The sequence below is a fragment of the Mangifera indica genome, unplaced genomic scaffold, assembly GCF_011075055.1.
Source record: "Mangifera indica cultivar Alphonso unplaced genomic scaffold, CATAS_Mindica_2.1 Un_0026, whole genome shotgun sequence".
Taxonomy (NCBI): domain Eukaryota; kingdom Viridiplantae; phylum Streptophyta; class Magnoliopsida; order Sapindales; family Anacardiaceae; genus Mangifera; species Mangifera indica.
Window position 1 is genome coordinate 182,135 of NW_025401118.1, and position 18,773 is coordinate 200,907.

At 33.5% G+C, this 18,773-nt stretch overlaps 1 pseudogene; it reads left to right on the top strand.

Annotated features, from left to right (window-relative positions):
- The first annotated feature begins 2,558 nt into the window (after positions 1-2,558).
- LOC123206146 lies at positions 2,559-18,249 on the top strand (annotated as a pseudogene).
- Positions 18,250-18,773: the final 524 nt, after the last annotated feature.

Genomic DNA, 18,773 nt, shown 5'->3' on the forward strand with positions numbered 1-18,773 from the left:
TAATAGTTATTTCAGATGATGTGTCTTCATGTGTTTAGATGATTTTAAATAAAAGATAAAGTAACATTCAATTACATGATAACACATCAATTTATCTTACAAAATTCTTCTTTAACTACTTCCTTTGGTAGATCAGTATTTTTTCTTAACTACTTTCTTTTGTGTATCCATTTATACTAATTGATTTAGTGTAATTTAAATACCTTATCTATTTGTGTATTAAAAGTTTATAATCTTAATTATGTTATAATTTTAATATTTTTTATTAGATTTTTATGAAAAAAATATTTTTATTTTTAATAAAAATATTTAAAAAATATAAACAATAAGACCGCTATTTAAAAAAATAATTTGAGTAATTAATTTTATAATTTGGTAACAGTAATATAAGTACTCAAATAATATTATTTTTAATTAAATATAATAATTACCTATAAATATTAATTTTAAACCTAATGATGATATTTTATTTTTGAAAAAAAAATAATAATTCACACCAGTCCTTGACGCACCGAAGAAAGCATGCAAAAAAACAACAGAGGGGCAAGAAGAAAACAGAAAGATCCTTGTCAGAGACTGCCGTTTTCGTGTGAAAGTCCTGAGTCTTGATCCACCATCAGAGACTTTCCTATTTCCAGCAACCTTGCAGTGATTTGACGTACGCATCCCTCCACACCCCACACCGCCCGCCCGCCCGCTATTTGCCCCCACTTGGCTTATGCATAAAGTTTTTGAATGTGTCTAGAACTCATGAAAATAGTACAAAATTCTTCAACTAAAGATGACAAAAAAAAAGTAAATATCGATTTTCTTATATTGATTTAACAATCTTTTTTATTAAATTTATGATTTTTGTGTAAAATTTTAGATATAAACTTGTGAGTAAGAGAAAATGACAACCAAGGTTAAAAAGATTTTAGTGTTTTGTTAAATGTTTAAGGATAAGAAAAAAAATGGGTTAAATGATATTGTTTAAGTAAAAAGTTTAATATTACTTATTTTAGTTTAATCTTTTGTATTATATATATGAACAAATTTTATAAATTCATTATTATAGATTGATATGATAATATTTAATTAAGTACTTTTAAAGTGATATAAAAACATAAATATTTATATTATCTAATCACAAATTTTTATCTCAATTTGTATTGATAAACTCCTGTAATTAATTTGTAGACATGATTTCATTAAAATACGGTTGTTTTAGTAATATCTCCAAAATATGATATTTTAAATTAATTTTTTTCTTAGTGAAAAGAAGACTTTTTTTAAGGTAAAATGAAAGGCCAAAAAATTATTCTCACCGAAAGTTTGATCAAATCCCAAATTTTCTTAAGTAATCAATACTGTTTCTCTAACATAAAATGATGTAAATTTTTTTTTTAATCTAAACGATCTTGCTTAAGTGAAACAATCAGTTGATAGTATATTTTTCTTATTTATGGAAATTAAAAATTGAAGAACAATACGCATTTAACTTCAATTCTTAAAAATGAAAATTTTAATTTTATGAAAACATAAAAGTTGTAAACCTTTAATTTACCTAAAAGCCATAGGTGTACAAGGAAATTACTAAATCGGCGATAGTGACCAGAGAATTTCGAATGATGCGGGGCCATGAACGTTATCTTTATTTGCACACGGATGGTGCTACCTATCGTAGTCACTTCTTTTTCTAAAGGGTGTCATACTCCTTGAACACGGTGTCTGTAAGCCAAATCACAAATCAAGAAACCACCGAGGTAACAAGGAAGACTGACACCGATCTCCTTTCTCCTCACACCATACTCTTTAACATTTTCGTTTTTGTCGTTCTATTACTTCCATAGATTTGCAACTTTGCTAATTAAATATCAACTCGAAAAATAGCTACAAATGGCCACTTACGGGTGTCACTTCTCGTTCTTCTTCATGTCGTTCTCTGTTCTCTGCGCCACCACCGTCAATGGGGTCAGCCCTAGCCGTGATTCCCAATACCTTGAGGAGGCGCTCCTCTGCAAACAGGCGTACGGCTTCATGCCCTGCTCCACAACTGCATTGGGGAACTTGTGTTTGATCAGCGTTTATGGATACCTGACTTTCGTGGCATGCAAGTGTATTTTTTACGGGAGTGAGATGTTGAAGGTTCTTGGGCCTGGTTGTTTTGGACAAATTGCTCTTCCCAAGCTGGATGCGCTTCCCAGCGCCATACTCATTCTCGGTAAAAACTCTTACTTGAGTCTTGCTAACTTGTTTGGATTTTGTGATTAAGGGTTACATTTTTGAAACCTTGTTATCTGTTTATCATCTGTTTTGAGTTTTATGGTGCTGACTGGAGCATAGTCATCAGCAAGGAAGCAGGTACTGCATGGTTGGCGGAAAGTTTCGGTTTCTGGCGTTTCGGGGCCGTTTCGGTTATTTATAAAACCATGAAACGCGTTTCCTGAGCTAAAAAAGGGAGCAGAATTCGTTCCCCTTTCACTCTGCAATTTCACAGTACCATAAACCTAACCACCTCCTCTCCGTCTCCGGCGTCGCGAAATCTCGGCGAAGTCTAGAACAGCCATCTTCATCAGTGCACTTAATCTAGTTCGCCATTAATTAAGAACAGTTGTCTCCATCTGCTTAATTTCAACCAAGAACATTTATTGAGTTCCTAGCTAATTTAGCCATTAATTTAGAATAGTGTTTCATTTTCTGTCTTGTCGATTCAGAATTTTGCCGAGCAGCTCTAGTGTAGTGTGACAGACCTCAATTGCAGAATTGCTTGGTGGCTATGCTTCAAAGTTTATATCTTTGTGATCTGATGAGTTATTGAGTTGTTACTCTTGGCTTGTTTATGAGATTTGGATTTTGAAAGTTGTGAATTTGTGTTGTGCTTTAGAAGCCTTTGTTTATTCTGCATTTTGTGACTCTGAGCTTCAAACTACATGGGAGCTTTCTAATAAGTGATTGATTTTATTGTTGAAATTACTTTACTAGATAGGGAAAACACTTAAGCAGTTTTTGTACTACCTCATTGGTTTATAATTTTATTTATTTAATTTTAAGCAGTTAATTGATTTATGGTCATGTTTCTTTTCAATTTAAAAGTTGAATATATTTTTTATAATGTTAATCGGTTTTGATTTTATTTATATTAATGAAGGTTTGTAAATACTTCTTGGAAGAAGTGGAAAAAGTTAAATACAGGATACAATATATTTTTAAAAAAAAATTGAATTTATAAAAAACCCTTGTATTTTTTATATTTGTATATTTTCTCTTGTTTCTGTTCTTATATTTTTAAAAAAATACGTTTCAATGTTTTTGTTTCTACGTTTTGATGTTTTGGCGTTTCTGTTTCTTTGTTACCTAGTTAATATTCTTTCAATTGAAAAAAAAAAAAAAAAAAGGAGTTCTCCCACCCTACCCCAAACCTTGATTAGCAGTATTAATCTCATAAATTTTTACAGCCTCTCGACTTTCCGAAAAGACGGAAATATCTCAAGTCAGATATTTGTAGGAATGGGGTTACTAGCCAGCTAATGTATTTAGATAATATTCCTTCTCAAATATTGCATTTTTACCTGGTGATTGATGTGTTGATTGCATCTGATTAATTCTCTTGTTTTTTACAGTGTCTGGACTTTCTGGAACTAAGGAATCTGCTCAAAGTCGGGTCTTGGTGGGAATGGGGTTGCTAGCAGGATCAACTGTCATGCTTCTTACTGTAATATGGGCATCCTGTATCATAGTTGGAAAACATGACATTGAGCGTTCAGTTGCTGAAGATGGTCAAAATACAAAAGGATTTAGCTTAACTGGTATACAACTTTACTCAGAATTGTCCTTTACTAGTCTTCACTGATGGACTGAATAACCAATCTAGTTTGGATTAAGCAGTTCTCCGGCTCTTAACTTGGAATATGCCAAGGCAGTAGCATCTTTGTATTCTATTTTTAATTTGTGGTAGAATTGTCACAAAGTTTGTTCTTGTCTAAGGGTTTCAATTAAAATTATAGAAACTCTTTATGTTGTAGAAGCTATGAGCCTGCAATGCAGTAGCTGCAAAGTGGGGGAGAAGGACGGGGTAGGGAGGGGAAAGAGAGATGAAATTTAAGACACAACCAGTGTGTTATAGTTGTTTGTGAGGATTTGAGGAGTCGCTTATGAGCATGCACCTAAAAAACACAAATGAATGTGGAATTTAAATAATATCTGTATAGAAAAAGCCACATCCATTTTTAACACAGAAATTGAATAAATAGTTGCTTGAAACTAATATAATTTTCATGAGGCAGAGAGATCCTATATAGATACATCCTGGACCGGAACATTACATTGACTATATCTTCATGTACATTGGTTGTAAGCAACAAGAAAGTGATAGTTATTTTTACAGGGAAAGAGACAAGGTCCAACATGGCTGTAGAGCCCTCTTACTGTATATAGTTTCAGGTGTTAGGGCTGGAGAAGTTGAGGGCTGGTAATGTTGGTCATGGTGCTTAGGGTGAGTTAGTTTCAATTTTCGTGGGGAAAACAGACTTGATATGACTATGATTGCTGCTTTATTTTAAGTGTGGAGATTTTTTTTAATTAAATTCCATTGAAGATTTTCTAAATTGAAAAAAGAAATTCTCTTTGATTGCAGAAACTGGTGTTAGTACGGATATCTGGACGTGCTATACTGCAAGGATAATGGTTGTATCTGTCATCCCATTTATTGTTGTTCAAATACCACAGATACTCCATTCAACTTCAGGAAGAGACTTTGCAGTTTTGATTGCTCTAATTCTATCTGTATTGATGTTCATTGCTTATTGCCTTTATCAGGTAACCATTCTTTTATGCAACAATTATAGCATCCTGTGAATTCTTTGATACCTGTGGCAAATTCCGTGAGTCCATCTTATGTAAGAACTGGTGACATTGAGGTGCACCAATCTTTTTGTTGACATAGTGTATATTCTGTGATGATATTTTATTTGGTTCTTGTAATAACTTGTTAGAAAGATTAAATTAATGAAGTGAATCTCATCTGATAAGGCCATAAAAATGAAGCTTTCTTCATGGTGTAAAGACAAATCTTGAGAATCTGTTATTCTTGATCTAGGAGAAATGAGTTATGAAGGCATCAACATGTTGATAGCTGGAGGACATTTTCTTCTTTCATTGCCTTATCAATATTTGTTCCTTCTAAAACCCTATTTAGCAGCATTGTTTCTGACCTTAGTGTTAAATGCTAATGTCTTGATTGGTATATTTAGAAGGAAAGATAATAGTTTTGGTATCTTCTATATACTTAGCCTTCTTTCTTTAACCCTTTTTCTATTTTACTGGATACTGCTTCTACCAAATTTTCTATGTATTTACTGATGCTTGACTTCCCTTTCATTCATGTTGTGTAGGTCGTTCAGCGCTCGAATCAGGGGTCGAGTTCTGTTGAAGATGGTGCTGCTGGCTGGTTACTAGAAGGCGCGGAGACAAATCAGGAGAATCAAACCTGCGATGTTGAAAATCCTAAGTCGATCTACTTTAAAGCAGTACCAATGTTGATTATTAGCACCATTCTTCCTGCTGCATTTGCTCATCCTCTAGTGGATGCTGTTACTAACTTTTCCAATGCAACAAGTATCCCTCCATTCTTCGTTTCATTCATTGCACTGCCTATGGCAACAAAGTTAAGCGTAGTGGTACCATTGCTCATTGATGCCAGCCATAGGAACAGAACCGCCTCATCAACATTTATCAAGGTTTGTTACTCATTTCTATCTATTTTTCCATACGCAACTTGAGGTAATTAAAGGGTCTTATATTATTCTGCTGCAGTTATACACAACTGTGTCAACGGATAATGTGATTTATCTATCAGTCTTCTTAGCTATCGTATACATCAGAGGATTGAGTTGGGATTTTTCAGCAGAAGTGCTGGCAATTGCTGTTGTATGCATTCTGGTGGGAGTCTTTGCCAGTGTCCGTACCACTTTCCCCCTTTGGACTTGTTTACTTGCTTACATGCTGTATCCTTTCTCGTTGGCACTGGTCTATGTTCTTGATTACGTCTTGGGGTGGGCATAGTTAAGAAGATGTATTATAATTATAAAACAATAAAACCATGTGATGTAATAATATTTCATTGCATAGTGATATATATATTATGAATATAGCATGACTCATTATACAAAGATCTTTTTAGATTTTAACGTAAAGTGTAAAGGGCTGTTTGCATTTTCCAACTCCCATTTTCTCACCTTAAAATCGAATCAGATAAATGTTTTTTTCCAATTAATAATTCCTGCCACTTAAAATATATTCTTATCTGCACTGACTTCTTAAGGCAAGTTTTTATAATTGGATTAGAGGCTCTAATAGGGTATGTTGGTGCTGGTGTAGCCCACTGGACCAGATCTAAGGCCTGCACAATAACAGATTATATACACTGAACTGATGTAACGAAAGAATGAGGTTTACGGTTCAGTCTTATATACATAGAGTTGGATTGGGTTTCACAATAATAGGTCTAACCGGTAGATTAACCTTAATTTTATGTTTTTATCTTTTAAATTTAATTTTTTTTTAAATCATCAACAGTTCAACCCGGCTTGAACAGTCCATGCATCTGGTCCACTATAGTAGCAGGTCGGGCTTTTCTATGTTGGGTTTCGGACCGATTTGATCCTATTAATGTCTCTAAATCGGATTGATGAGAATAAAGATGCAAAACTTTCAGTCTAGGGAATCAGAAGCACTGATTATAGGATTTAAGTTCAATGAGATAAATATGGGTGAGGATGATGCTGCTGACAAATTACTGAGAGATTTTAATATATCTAATGATAATCAAATTGATTTTGGTGAATTCACCAAAAGCATAGAAAATTGGCTCAATGAAGTGCATGGAGGAAATAGATATGGTGATCCTGGTTCTCATGAAATCCCCTAGTGGACCTCTATTAAAGCAGTGCTGATGCTTTTTTTTAGAGGTGTGCAAGTTTGGATAAACGAACTGATTAACCGGATTTATAAACAAAACCGAATTTTTGGTTTGGTGAAGAATGCAAACCAAAACTAATATAAATTTACACATTAACCAGTTGATAATTGAACCGAATTTATCAAATAATCAAACCGATTTTTCAATTACTTGGTTTTGAACCGATTTTTAAATTAATATTACAATTATAAGATATTAAACAGAGTATGCATTTTCTATTACAACCTTAGGTTTGCTAATATTAATGTGATTACTGCAAATCTCATTAAATAGAACTATAAAGAGACTTTTTTTTTTTTGCAATAACTTATTTTTTTTGTCTATCAGTGGCATTAGTAATGAGGAATGAAAATGAATTTGCGACAAGAGTACACTTTTTTTTGTCATGAAATTTTTACATAAAATATTTTTATTATTTCTTTAATTTGGAAACTGATTCGATTCAGTTTTCAGATAATTTTGCACACCCTCAAGTTTTTTTCTTTTCTTTTTATTTTACTGATGAGAAATCTTTTTGAAGATAAATCAACCATATCAAACAGATAAAACTTTAAGTTTAGTAATTGATCGTACAATTACTACACCAAATAAATTAAAATTTTGATTTTATTATGATATCAATGAGTTTCAAACCAAAACCTTTGGGATTCTACATATTTTATCATCCAAATTACCTTTGAGCGCTTAATGATTGTTATAGGCTTTGCTGACCCTCTTGTAGATGACGTTGACAACTTTTCAGATGCAACAACTATACCCTCATTCTTCATCTCACTTATTGCATTGCATTGCCTTTGGCAACCAACTCAAGTGAAGCAGTATCAGCAAGCATTTTTGCCAAGGGTAAGAAGAACAGAACTGCCTCATTAACATTTTCCAAGGTTTGTTTCTCATTTCTCTCAATTCCCACATGCCATTTTTGCTACAAACTTTTTAATTAGACATAAAACATTACGCATTCAGCTATTGCAAGAGTTTTAGCCTTTACATGATTTAACTAGTTCATGAAGAAACTAGTTTTGTATTGCTGTAAATGCCATTATAGTTTTTTCCCATTTCCAAGTTTTCCTATGCAGTTGTATGGAGCAGTGGCAATGAATAATGTCCTATGCCTATCAGTTTTCTTAGCTCGTCTATCTTAGAGGATTGACATGGGACTTATGTTTGCATTTTGATGGGTGCTTTTGGGAGTTTCCTAGTCTTCCCTCTCTGGGGATCTTCAATTGCAAATGCCCTTTATCCCTTGGCACTGGTTATGTTCTTGATTATGCTTTTCGTTGGTCATAGCTTTATATACACATTTTTTAGTATACATCTAAATATACAGATAATGTGTCATTAAATAATTGAGTAATCTTGAATCAAACCCGATTATACACTCAAAAGTATATGCACATAACATTGCTTATTCATAAATTGTGATTCCTTCCTTCTGCACTTCTCCATATAGGTTTTTGATTGATATCTAATGACTGATAACTAGGGGATTTAGTTGAAAGATGAAAATAACACAAAATTGCATAACAGGATTTCCGCAACCCAAATAAACATTTTTTTTTTCTGTGATACTTTCCCACTTTTTCTCTCTTATCTACTCATATTCAATGGAGGCCTTCTACTTCCATCATAACTATAATGAAGGGTCAGATTTAGATACCCCACAAAAACAAAGAGACAAAAGCATATATAAACATCCCCACAAACTCTCATTGTTGCCAACCAATAACCAACACCAAAAATATAAACAAACCCACTTTGCATAACCGACCAAACTTAGCTTCCATCAAATTTCAACATCAAAACAAACCAATCTACATCTCCCTATCTTTCTCTTCTCTCTGCCCTCACATGGCCAAGATTTGGCTTTTTACTTTCACACACAAGCTTGCATAAGCAAATTTATAAAATTTCAACTATTGCAAGAGCTTTGGCCTTTACATGATTAACTAGTTCATGAAGAAATTAGTTTTGTATTGCCGTAAAAGCCATTATAGTTTTTTCCCATTTCCGAGTTTTTCCTATGCAGTTGTAGGGAACGGTGGCAATGAATAATGTCCTTTGCCTATCAGTTTTCTTAGCTCTTGTCTATATCAGAGGATTGACATGGGACTTATGTTTGCATTTTGATGGGTGCTTTTGGGAGTTTCCCCGGTCTTCCCTCTCCGGGAATCTTCAATTGCAAATGCCCTTTATCCCTTTTCCTTAGCGCTGGTTTATGTTCTTGATTTTGCTTTTGGTTGGTCATAGCTTTGTATAAACATTTTTTAATATACAATTATGTATACAGATGATATGTCATTAAATGATTAAAATTTTTTGAATCAAACCCAATTATATACTCAAAAGTGTGTACACGTAACATTGTTTGTTCATAAATTGAGGTTCGTTCCTTCTCCACTTCTCCATATGGGTGTTTGATTGATATCTAATGATTAATTGCAACCTCAGGATTTTTATAAGCTGGAATGTTGGGATTTTGAGATCAATAAAAGAATGTATATACATATTTGAGTATACAAATAAGTAAATAGATGATATTTTATCATGTGATTAGATGATTTTCATATAAAGATAAAGTAACATTTAATCAAATAATGATGCATCATCTATATACCTATTTATGTACTAAAAAATATGTATGCATAACATTACTCTTTTGAGACACCCTTTTTGAGCAAGTTTATGATCATGAACTTCCTCCGGAAATCATGTTTTGAAAGACAAATAAATAGATTTTAATTAAAATCTCAAATTGAGTTATCTTGAAGGCCTCTTGTTATGATATTGAACTAATAACTAGGGGATTTAGTTGAAAGATGAAAATAACACATAGTTGCATGATTTCACAGTTATTCAACAGGATTTCTGCAACCCAAATAAACATTTTTTTTCTGTGATACTTTCCCACTTTTGTTCTCTTATCTACTTCAATGGGGGCCTTCTACTTCCATCATAACTTTATTGAAGGGTCAGATTTAGATACCCCACCAAAACAAAGAGAAGACAAAAGCATATATAAACCAATCTACATCTCCCCATCTTTCTCTTCTCTCTGCCCTCACATGGCCAAGATTTGGTTTTTTACCTTTACACACAAGCTTGCATAAGCAAATTTATAGAATTTCCATACCACCCCATTTGTCAAATTGTTTTAGAAAAAGGAAAACAAGTCTTACTTGGTATGATCTCAGAGAGATAACAAAGTGGCCTACCAAAGAAATGGATACAGGTTAGAAACATTTATAGTTTCAAATTGAGATCAACACTTCCGCCTACTTCACCATCGTTACAATTATTCACTCAGCCTGTGGCTTGGTCTTTTTTCACAAATGATATAAGAAACAAGAAAGTTAAGTTCAATTTAATTAGAAAAGAAGTGAAATTAGTAGAATGTAAATGGGTTCTCGTTTTAAGTTAGACTCACTTGATAAGGTAGTGATTCAAAATCACAGAATTCAGTGCTATGGAAAGCTAGATAAGGTTGTGAGTGCCTTAATTTTGAACCTGGAGACATTGAAATTGTTGTGGGAGGAGCTAATGTGAGAAAAAGTCCATTTTCTCTGATGCTTTTCTTTGAATCATTAGGCTCCAACATGAAAGTTGAGCATGAAGAGCCTTCTTTGGCAAGTTTGGAAGCAATCAACATTTACGACAAAAACATAAGGGCCCAATCTAGGAACAAAGTCAAGCTAACCTGGAAAGTGTGCCAAAGGGTTCCAAATTGAGTGTTTGACCAGCACTGCCACAAGAAGCTGGGTCATCTGATCGGCTGATTCTGGGATGAACAATTGGAGGAAATTTGCAGTGGAAAGATGAGATGCCTGGTGGATTGTCTAGAGGAAAGGGATATGACCTCTTCATGCCAACCATCTGTACTAAATTTTAACCAAATTGAACCAATCTACTTGTTAGATCTCTCAGTCTAAATAGAATATACATAAATTCAGACTAAAGCTACTAGAACTCATTACAAAACTTTTCAGGTTACTCAAGTACAAGATATAATTTTTATTAAGAAACAAGATGGAAGCTAAATTGAACATAGCTTTTCCTCCTCTGTCCACATAGGTATACAATTGTTCACTCACACATATGATACAGTATAATAGGTATGACAACAGTGTAGAATCACTTGATATGGTGACATGATGTATTACAATGTAATTGAATGTTATTTTATTTTTAATTTTTAATTATCTAATTACATGATAATATATCGTTTTTTATGTATGAAATTGTGCACAAAACTTTCTCTTTTGATAAGTTTTTCTTGGAATGGCACTAAAATGTTAGGAACAGATTTGAAAGCCAAACAGAAAAGCATTGAATGACTTTGAAGGGTAGCATATGAAGAGTTTTTTGGGCCTGGCTAATCTCTATCAGACTGAACCACGCCACTCTTAACCCTTTAACACACTTTACATGATAAAATATTGAAAAAAAAATAGTCAAAACTCAAAATACATTTATATTTAATGAGCCAACATTACCAATCTCCGTTGGAAGTTATTACTGTTATTAGTGGAAGAGTTTTTTTTTTTTTTTTCGAGGGGAGAGAATTGAGAATATTTGTCATCCTCATAATAGAGACTGACCAGGGACGAAGATGAAAATTGGGATATCAATCCTCTTTCCACCCGTTCTCGTTGTCATCCCTACGTATTATATCTATAAATAAATGGTGTAGAGGATGGCTATTTTCTCAAGTTTTTACTATTTAATTTTGAAAAACTTTTTTACCCACTCATGAGTTGTTAAGTTTGTTAGTTTTAAGAGTAAAATTTTTATTTTACTTGTAATATTAAAATAAATCAAAATTTTATTTTATTTTATCTTTTAAACTTTAAAAACTAATAATTTGTCTATTAGACCAAGTTTTAAAAAATCACATTTCTCCCTAGGGTTTAACTTCAAATCTGGTCAGTCTCTCTGATGCCATCATCGACGATCTCTCTCTCTCGACTGTTTCTCTTCCTTTGGCGGTCTCCCTCAGCTTCTCTCCTCCCTCCAACAATGTGCAACTCTCGTTCGGGAAGACAAATTGTCTTCCCAAAAGAAGAGGAGTAGTCTCCTTCTTCCCAAATGACTCGTCTTCTTTTTTCCAAACCACTTGTCTTCCTAAACAAGTTTCAGATATCACTGGAGGGAGGAAAGACGCTAAGGGAGACTGCCATAGAAAAAGAGAGAGATCGCTGAAGATGGTGCCTAAGGGAGTGGCCAAATATCGAAATATAAACTCAAGGGAGAAAATGTGATTTTTTAAAACTTGACCTAAGAGGGAAACTATTACTTTTTAGGGTTCCAGGGAAAATAATATACAATTTTAAAATTGATAGATTCGATTAATTTTAATAGCGTATGAGTGAATAAAAGTTTTTCAAAGTTAAAGCGTGAGAACTTGAGAAAACAATAATCTTTGGATGGGAATAAGTCCTTTGACCTAAAAAAATTATATAAAATTATTTATAAAAATTGATATGGTAACATCTCATTTGGTGATTTTGAAATAAGAAAAAAAACTCAATTACAAGGATTCATTTTAATTTATATAAATAAATTTATACAATTTATTTATACATATAATTTTATTTCTCAAAATAGATTTTAATTAATTTATCCTGATAGTAAAAAGAAGATTTTTTAAGTCAAATAATAATCTAATCTGTCCTTTATGACAAAATATCGAGAAGCACAAGCCGGCCTTCAGTCTTTAGAATTCGCATCAAGTCAACTAAGATGGCTACCATCAACACGCTTCACCTCTCCCTTCTCTTCCTATCGTTCTCTCCTCTCTCCACCGCAGCCGCCGTCAGTGGGGTCAGCCCTAGCCGTGATTCCCAATACCTTGAGGCGGAGCTCCTCTGTAAACAGACGTACGGCTTCATACCCTGCTCAACATCTGCATTGGGGAACTTGTTTTTGATTATCGTTTATGGATACCTCATTTTCGTGGCATCCAAGTGTGTTTTTGACGGGAGTGAGATGTTGAAGATTCTTGGTCCCAGCCGTTTTGGAAAAATTGTTCTTCCCAAGCTTGACGCGCTTCCCAGCGCCATAATTGGTAAAATCTCTTGCTTGACTAACCTGTTTAGATTTTGTGCTGAGTAAAATTGTGCTTGAGAATGACGCGTACATATTTCTGTATAAATAATCGTATTATTAAATATTATTCTATTTTTAATTTAAAATTGATATAAAATTTAATTAATTTTTATTTATTATTTATATATAATTTTATTCTTTTATGATTAACAGGTAGATTTTTGTAACCTTATCCTCTATTTTGAGTTTTATGGTGCTGATTAGGTGTAAGTCTATTGAAAACATAGGAATCACACTTTTTTCTTTTTGTCTAAATCATAACTTCAAAAAAAAATCAAAAGAAAATTGTGATACATTACAGAAGACTAAACATGATCAACTTTCAAAATTAAAGAGTAATATTATATGCAAATAATATTTACAAATTTATATATAAATAATAATATATTATCATGTGGTTGATTATTGTTTTATATTTAATTTAAAATTACTTAATTACATGATAATATATTATTATTTATATATAAATTTATGTATATAGTTTTATAGCCAAATGATTATGTCTCACCCATGGTTTGGTGCAAACTCAACTTTCCATCTGTTAACTATTGAAAATCTAAATGTCTATTTTTTTGTTAAATTTTATTGTTATTGTCAGAGTTAAAATCGTCATTTAATAAAAATATTTAGAAAAAATTATAAATTCATTACATTTTTCCCCATATCTTTAAAAATTAACAATTTTTTCCTCACCTTCCCTTTACCCAAAGTTTGAAAATTGATTATTTTTCTCCTAGGATTTGCAAATTCTCTTTTGCCACTTCTTTGATGACTGGAGTCTACCAATCTCTACCCTACCCTCCTATCTCCTGAACAAGGATGAATTGTTGGCCGATAGGAGGTCAGTGAGGATCCATGCTACACATAGATATGTTGTCTTCACAACTAACAACACTAGACTAATCAATAACAACCAAGGCTTGAGAGGAGCTCGAAGCTTCATCTTCTTATATTTGCATACTTGAAGAAACTTGCTTATAAAATTCAAACATAAGTTCTAACACATTTATCAAGTACCCAAATAATATCTCAACTTTCTGCATTAACTTCTCACTCACGAAAATCTTCATACAATTTCTAACCACCATGAACCACCAAATACGGTTCCATAATGGTTGCATTGCTTTAATATAAACTCTAAAATCTTGTCTTTGTACCAATGAAAATGGTTGCTCATCAACAATTATCATCTTAGCAAGTATACTTCTAGATTTTTTTACTAAATTTCCAAGTGTCTAAATCACTATTACCCTCTTCTTCTCCTTTGTTATTGGTCTTAACAAGAGCGAGATTTTTGTAACCTTTTCCTTTGTTCTGAGTTTTATGGTGCAAACTCTTGAGAGAGTGGTGGTCAACCTCCAGCAGTACAAGACTTTGAACTCTCTTTTCTTTAATTATTTTATTTAAATATATGAAAAATGTGATGAAATAAAAAATATTTATGGTGCAATTGAACAAAAAAAATAAATATATATTTATTGTAATACTAAGTTAGCAATATAAAATTATTTCACAATTTATCATTACTAAAACATCATAACATAAAAACTATATATACAAACAATGTGTACAATTTTATATACAAACAGTGACATATCATTCATGTAATTGAGTGATTTTGAAATAGAGACAAAATAACACTCAATCACATAATGTCATATCATTGTTTATACATACAATGTTATCCATATATACATATATAGGGTAATTAACATATACACCCGTCGGAAACTCAAAAAATTGAACTTCAATGTCAACCTCCTCCTTTTTAATACTGATAAGGATACGTTAGACTTTGTACATGGCATCAAGTAGTAGAAATATTTGATGTGGAATGTTAGTGCATATTTAGCTGAGAAATCTCAAAAAAAAAAAAATTATGATTAATCTTTTGATTCCATATGGTCAATTCTCTTGCTTGTTGCAGCTTCTGGACTGTGAAAAAAAGGAAATATCTCAACGTCAGATATCAGTAGGAATGGAATTACTAGCCAGCTCAAGTATTGTGGGTGCCCTTTTTAATATTATTCTTTTCAAATATTGCATTTTTACCTGGTGATTGATGTGTTGATTGCATCTGATTAATTCTCTTGTTTTTTACAGTGTCTGGACTTTCTTGAACTAAGGAATCTGCTCAAAGTCAGGTCTCGGTGGGAATGGGATTGCTAGCTGGATCAACTGTCATGCTTCTTACTGTAATATGGGGATCCTGTATTGTAGTTGGAAAATGTGACATTGAGCATTCAGTTGCTAAAGATGGTCAAAATACAAAAGGACTTAACTTAACTGGTATGCAAGTCTACTCAGAATTGTCCTTTACTGATGGACTGAATAACTGATCTAGTTTGGATTAAGCAGTTAACTTGGAATATGCCAAGTCAGTAGCATGTTTGAATTCTATTTCTTATTTGTAGAAGACTTGCCTCAAAGTTTGGTCTAGTCTAAGGGTTTCTATTAAAATTATAGAAACCCTTTATGTTGTAGAAGCTATGAGCCTGCAATGCAGTAGCTACAGAGTGGAAGAGAAGGATGGGGTAGGGAGGGGAAAGAGAGATGAAATTTAAGACATAATCAGTACGTTATAGCTTTTTATGAGGATTTGAGGAGTGGCTGGTGAACATGCACCTAAAAAAAAAACATGAATTTGGAATTTAATCTGTATCTGTATAGGAAAAGTCACATCTATTTATAACGCAGAAATTGAATGATAGTTGCTTAAAATTAATTTAATTTTCATGAGCAGGATAGATACTATGTGCATGCATTTTGGACTGAAACATTACATTGACTATATCTTCATGTACATTTGATTTAAGCAACAAGAGACGATAGTTATTTTTACAAGGAAAGAAACTAGGTCCCAATGGCTGTAAAACCTTCATACTCTATATAGGTTCAGAGAGTAAGGGCTGGAGAGGTTGAGGTCTGGTAATGGTGGGCATGGTGCTTAGGGTGAGTTAGTTTCAATTTTCGTGGGGAAATCAGACTTAATATAACTATGCCTGCTGCTTTATTTTAAGTGTGGAGATTTTTTTATTAAATTCCATTTAAAATTTTCTAAATTGAAAAAAGAAATTCTCTTTGATTGCAGAAACCGGTGTTAGTACGGATATTTGGACTTGCTATACTGCAAGGATAATGGCTATATCTGTCATCCCATTTATTGTTGTTCAAATACCACAGATACTCCATTCAACTTCAGGAAGAAACTTAGCTGTTTTGATTGCTCTAATTGTATCTGTATTGAATGTTCATTGCTTATTGCCTTTATCAGGTAACCATTCTTCTACGCAACAATTATAGCATCCTGTGAATTCTTTGATACCTGTGGCGAATTTCATGCGTCCATCTTATGTAAGCACTAATGCCATTGAGGCACACCAATCTTTTTGTTGACATAGTGAAAATTCTGTGAGGATATATTATTTGGTTCTTGTAATAACTTGTTTGGAAGATTAAATTAATCAAGTGAATCTCATCTTAAAAGGCCATATAAGTGAAGCTTTCTTGCATGGTGTAAATACAAATCTTGAGAATCTGTTATTCTTGATCTAGGAGAAATGAGTTATGAAGGCGTCATCATGTTGATAGCTGGAGGACATTTTCTTCTTTCATTGCCTTATCAATAGTTGTTCCTTTTAAAACCGTATTAAGCAGCATTGTTTCTTACCTTGGTGTTAAATGCCAGTGTCTTTTAGTTAGCTGGTAAGATCTTTCCTCTTTCTTTAACCTTTTTTCTATTTTACTGGTTACTGCTTTTAACAAATTTTCTATGTAGTTATTGATACTTGGCTTCCCTTTCGTTCATGTCATGTAGGTCTTTCGGCCTTGGATTCAGAAGCGGCGTCTTGCTTATGCAAGGCACAGGTATGTGACAGCAAGAATTTTGAGACATCTGAGAATGCATGCTTTGGGAAGGCTTTTGAACTAAACAAAGAAGCAATCAAGAGGTCAGTTTTTTTTTTAACTCAAAAACTGATCTACTTACCCATTTACTTTTCTCCCATGACAATAGAATAAGATAAATGTTTTTTTCAATTAATAATTCCTGCCACTCATAGTATATTCTTATTGGCACTGACTTCATCTGACAGACCGTTTGATTCGATTGATGAGAACAAAGATGGACAACTTTCAGTCGGTGAATTCAAAGCACTGATCATGGGAATTAAGTTTGACGAGATAAACTTGGATAAGGGTGATGCTGCTGACAAGTTACTGATACAGATGGAGACAAATTTGGACAATCAAATTGGTTCGGATGAATTCATCAAAGCTATAGAAAAATGGCTCAATGAAGTACTTCCGAGGAAATAGATGTGGTAATCCTGGTTCTGAGTCAGCGAAACTTATAAGTGACTTTTACGAGGTAAGGTTGCACAAGATGACCCTGCATCTATGTCCAGGATGGCTTATTGCTATAAGGTTGTGACATATTGCAAATCATGTTCAGAAAACAAAGAGGGAGCATGATTTGTTGGGAGAGGAAGAGGAAAATTCCGACGTTGTTAAAAACCTGCAGTTGATCTACTTGAAAGCAGTATCAAGGTTGTTTATTGGAACCATTATTGCTGCTGCATTCGCTCATCCTCTAGTGGATGCTATCACTAACTTTTCCAATGCAACAAGTGTCCCTCCATTCTTCGTTTCATTCATTGCACTCCCTATGGCAACTAAGTTTAGTGCAGTGGTGCAATTGCTCATTTATGCCAGTCAGAAGAGGAGGAGAACCGCCTCATCAACATTTATCGAGGTTTGTTACTCATTTCTATCTATTTTTCCATAAGCAACTTGAGGTAATTAAAGGGTCTTATATTATTTTGCTTTCCTGATGTTTTCTGCCGCAGTTATACACAACTGTGTCAACGGATAACGTGATTTATCTATCAGTTTTCTTAGCTATCGTCTACATCAGAGGATTGAGTTGGGATTTTTCAGCAGAAGTGCTGGCTATTGCTGTTGTATGCATTCTGGTGGGTGGCTTTGTCAGTTTTCGTACCACTTTCCCCCTTTGGACTTGTTTGCTTGCTTGCATGCTTCATCCTTTCTCCTTGGCACTGGTTTATGTTCTTGATTACGTCTTAGGTTGGGCATAGTTAAGAAGATGCATTACATTTGTGAAAATATCGTTTTTGATTTTAATGCAAACATGTATTTTTTATGATGAAGCTACTTTCTTAATGGAACGACGCCGTTTTAATTTTATGAAAAATGAAAGTTGTCAAACCTTTTAAGTCACCTAAAATAATAGGAGTAAAAAGAAATTATTAAATCGGCGATCAATCGCACGGACCGGTGCGTGGTGACTCCAGCAAAATCTTCATCAGCTGAACTGGAGCAGAGACCGTAAAGCGGAGCCGTATAAGTCCTCACCATTTTCTTTATTCAACGACGTTGATATCGCACACAAGTCTCGTCTTGGAAGCCTTAAAAAAAAAAAAATCTGTGGTGAAACGATCGAAATCGGAAGGTGCTGCGTACAGCTGGTGATCCAGAAATTGCATTTGCATTGAATTTTAGGGTAATTTCATTTGGTAAACAAAATGCAGTGCATCTAAACCCAAACCTGACTCAAGTTGTTTTATTTGAAGAGAGAGAAGGGCCAAGGCCAGCTGTGGTGTGAGACTGAGTCTCCCTTCTCCTCACATCAATCTCTTAATTTTTTTTTTTTTGGGGTAAGTGCCAAACTCTTATTTGAATTTAATTTCTGAAA